This window comes from Phyllostomus hastatus, unplaced genomic scaffold, assembly GCF_019186645.2.
Source record: "Phyllostomus hastatus isolate PE091 unplaced genomic scaffold, TTU_PhHast_1.1 phas_scaffold_78, whole genome shotgun sequence".
NCBI classification, from domain to species: Eukaryota; Metazoa; Chordata; class Mammalia; order Chiroptera; family Phyllostomidae; genus Phyllostomus; species Phyllostomus hastatus.
Genome location: NW_025334041.1, coordinates 14,589,998 through 14,593,941, shown reverse-complemented (window position 1 = coordinate 14,593,941; position 3,944 = coordinate 14,589,998).

Genomic DNA, 3,944 nt, shown 5'->3' with positions numbered 1-3,944 from the left:
ATCTAATAGATGAGATTGGTTTAACATCAATAAATATCAAATAATGAAAGTCTCGTAGACAAATGCATAACCATCTCCTCCTCTGAAAAATTTGTTTGACTTCTTAAATTAAGTAAAATTTCCTTAGTTTGGCATTTAAGGCCCTCGCTCTGTCCTACCTTTCTTTTTTCCCATGTATCTCTAGGAACATTGTCCAATAGAAATATACTGCCAGCCACATATACGATAAAAAAATAGATTCATTTTAATAATGTATTTTATTTGAGTAAATATATCAAATTATTATGTTAACATACACTCATTATTTTAACACTATTAGAAATAGTTTAAGTTTGTTTTTATACTAAATCTTCAAAACTTGGTGTGTATGTTATGCTCACAGTACATCTCAATGCAGACTGACCGCACTGCAAGTCATCAAAAAAAAGTACATGTGGCTAGTGCCATATGCAGACGGTGCAGGTAATCTGCGCCCAGATTTTCTCATGTTTTGTGCACTTCACCTGTATTGTCTCTTTTCCTTTGTGCTCTATTACCATGCAGACTTGCCCCATGCAGATAGAAGTGTTTTTTTTTCTTTTTGTATATGGCAGATAATCACATTCTGCAGTGGCTGTTCCTATATTTATCTTCTTACCCCTGACCCCTACTAAAGGGGACTATCTCATGATTTTACTTGCCTCAGTGCTTCAATGTGGTCAAAGTGATAACAAGGACCGTTTCCTGAGGGCTTCCCATGTGCGGGCTAGCCATGTGCCAAGCACTATGCAATGTGCTTTTTACACTATTTTATTTCTCGTAACATCTAGTTACTTTTTTTTTTTTAGGAGAAAAACATCAGTGTGTGGTTGCTTCTCACGTGCCCCTCACTAGAGACCTGGCCTGAATCCCAGGCATGTGCCCTGAGGCAACTGAACCAGGAATCGAACCAGCAACCCTTTGATTTGCAGGCCCAAGCTTAATCCACTGAGCTACACCAGCCAGGGCACATCTAGTTACTCTTATTCCTGCCATTTTACTAATAGGGAAACTGAAGCTTGGAGAAGTTCTGGAGCTTGCTTGTTTGTTTTGTTGATTAGGTCCCACTTAAAGGTGAGACTTAAAGGTGAGATCATATGATATTTGTCGTTCACTACCTGGCTTATTTTGCATAATGTAATGCTCTCCAGTTCTATCCATGCTGTGAAAGGGACTAGCTCCTTCTTTCTTTCTGCTGTGTGGTATTCCATTGTGTAAATGTACCATAGTTGTTTTTTGTTTTTTAATTTATAGAGAGAGGGGAAGGGAGGGAGGAAGAGAGGGAGTTTGCTTCTCATGTGCCCCCTACTAGGGACCTGGCCCACAACTCAGGCATATGCCCTGACTGGGAATCAAACAGGCAATCTTTTGTTTTGCAGGCTGGCACTTAATCCACTAAGCCACACCAGCCAGGGCTGTACTATAGTTTTTCGATCCACTCATTTACTGATGGGCACTTAGGTTGCTTCCAGTACTTGGCTATTGTAAATTGTTCTGCCATGAGCATTGGGGTGCATAGATTCTTTTGAATTAGTGTTTCAGGATTCTTAGGGTATATTCCCAGTAGTGGAATTGCCAGGTCAAAAGGCAGTTCCATTTTTAGTTTTTTGAGGAAATTTTATACTGTTTTCCACAGTGGCTGCACCAGTCTGCATTCCCATTAACAATGTAACTAGGGTTCCCTTCTCTCCACAAGCTCACCAGCATTTGTTGTTTATTAATTTGTTTATGATGGCCATTCTGACTGGTGTAAAGTGGTATTTCATTGTGGTTTTAATTTGCCTCTCTCTGATGGCTAGTGATGCTGAGCATCCTTTCATATGTCTTTGGGTCTTCTGTATGTCCTCTTTGGAGAAGTGTCTGTTCAGGACCTTTGACCATTTTTTAATTGTATTGATTGTTTTTCTGGTGTGGAATCTTGAGTTCTTTATGTATTTTGGAGATCAAACCCTTGTCTGAGGTATCATTGGCAAAAATATTTTCCGACACTATTGGTTACCTTTTCATTTTGCTGATATTTCCTTTAGCTGTGCAGAAGCTTTTTATGTTGAGGAAGTACCATTTTTTTTAATCTTTCCTTTGTGTCCCTTGCTCTAGGGGACATATAAGTAAAAATATTGCGGCATGGAATGTCTGAGGGTTTCCTGCCTATATTCTCCTCTAGGACTTTTATATTTAAGTCTTTTATCCATCTTGAGTTTTTTTTTTGTGTGTGTATGGTGTAATTTGGTGGTCGAGTTTCATTTTCTTGCTTGTAGCTGTCCAGCTCTCCCAGCACCATTTGTTGAAGAGGTTATTTTTACTCCATTTTATTCTTCTGCCCCATTTGTCGAGTATTAATTGACCATGAGACGTGGGTTTATTTCTGGGCTCTCTATTCTGTTCCATTGATTTACGTGTCTGTTCTTATGCCAGTACCAGACTGTTTTGATAACAGTGGCCTTGTAATATAGTTTGCTATCAAGTATTGTGATCCCTCCTACTGTGTTCTTCTTTGTCAAAATTACTGTGGGCTATTCAGGGTCATTTATGGTTCCATATAAATTTTTGAAATGTTTGTTCTATATCTGTGAAATATGTCATTGGTATTTTAATAGGGATTGTGTGGAATCTGTATATTGCTTTGGGTAGTATGCAACATTTTGCATTTTGATGATGCAAAATGCAACATTTTGATGATGTTAATTTGCTGTAAATTTCTTATTTGACTCGGAGACTAACTCTTTTAATGGTGTCCTGTGATAAAACTAAGTCTTAAATGTAATGTGGCCATATTTTATCAGTGTTTCGATTATATAGTGCCTTTTGGATTAGTTGAAAAGTCTGTCCCCTACTCTCGTGTCCTTGCACCAGGCATTTCTGTGCATCACCACCACCACAACATAAGTCACATTTTCATGTATGGGTGAGACTTTCTGGGCTCTTCATTGTGTTCTGTTGGTGTATCTGTCTCCCCTTGATTTACTAACACACTGCCTTCATTATTAGGGCTTTATAACAAAGCTTGATGTCTGGTAGCAAAGTCTTCCCACTCCCCTTGCTCCTAATCCTCTTCTTTCACTTTCTTTTGCTACTCTTCCTCACGAATGTCTGTCTGCTCTTCCATTCCGTTTTAAATTGGCCTGCTAAGTTTTTCTGTCACACACACACAAACCTATTGAGATTTTATCTTGAACTGCACTGGATCTACAGATAAATTTGGAGAGACTTGACATCTTTCAGTATTGAATCTTCCAGTCTGTGAACCTGTCGTTCTCTTATTTGTTTAGGTCTTTTCAATGTTTTTAAAAATATGTTCTTCTTCATACAGGTCTTGCATTTCTTTGATTTATTCCCAGTTATTTGATATTTGTTTTAAGTATTGTAAATGGTATCTCCTGGAATATAGAAATATTGATTCTTTAAAAATACGACTTATTATTCTTATTAAATTATGTTATTATAACAATTTATCTGTACATTCTTTGAATGTGCAACGTAATTATATCATCTGTGAAGAATAACAATTTTGTTTTTTCCTAGTCAATCTTTTATTTTTCTTGCCTTACTCTGCTGGCTTAGGACATTCAGGGGCAATAACGGACATTCTTGTCTAGAGCACACTTTTAATCACTAAATCCTTTTGCCTGAAGCCAACAGTTTTGGAATTATTGGTTCCCTGCTGGAGAGTCAGGAGTAAAGTAAGCGTCACACACTCCACTTTCAGCGCCGGCAGCCAATAAGGCCGACAAAGCACCCTCGGGTAAACGCCTCTTCCAATCCGGAAGGAGAAGCGGGCCGCCCCTCTGGTTGCCGCGCAACGGCGTCGTCCAGACCCGAGGTAGGGGCCGGCGGGCTTGAAGCACGTGCCGCCTCTTCCGCATTCTGGGACTACAACTCCTACAATGCCACGCGCCGCGGCCCAGTCGCCTCCGAGGTGGGGGAAG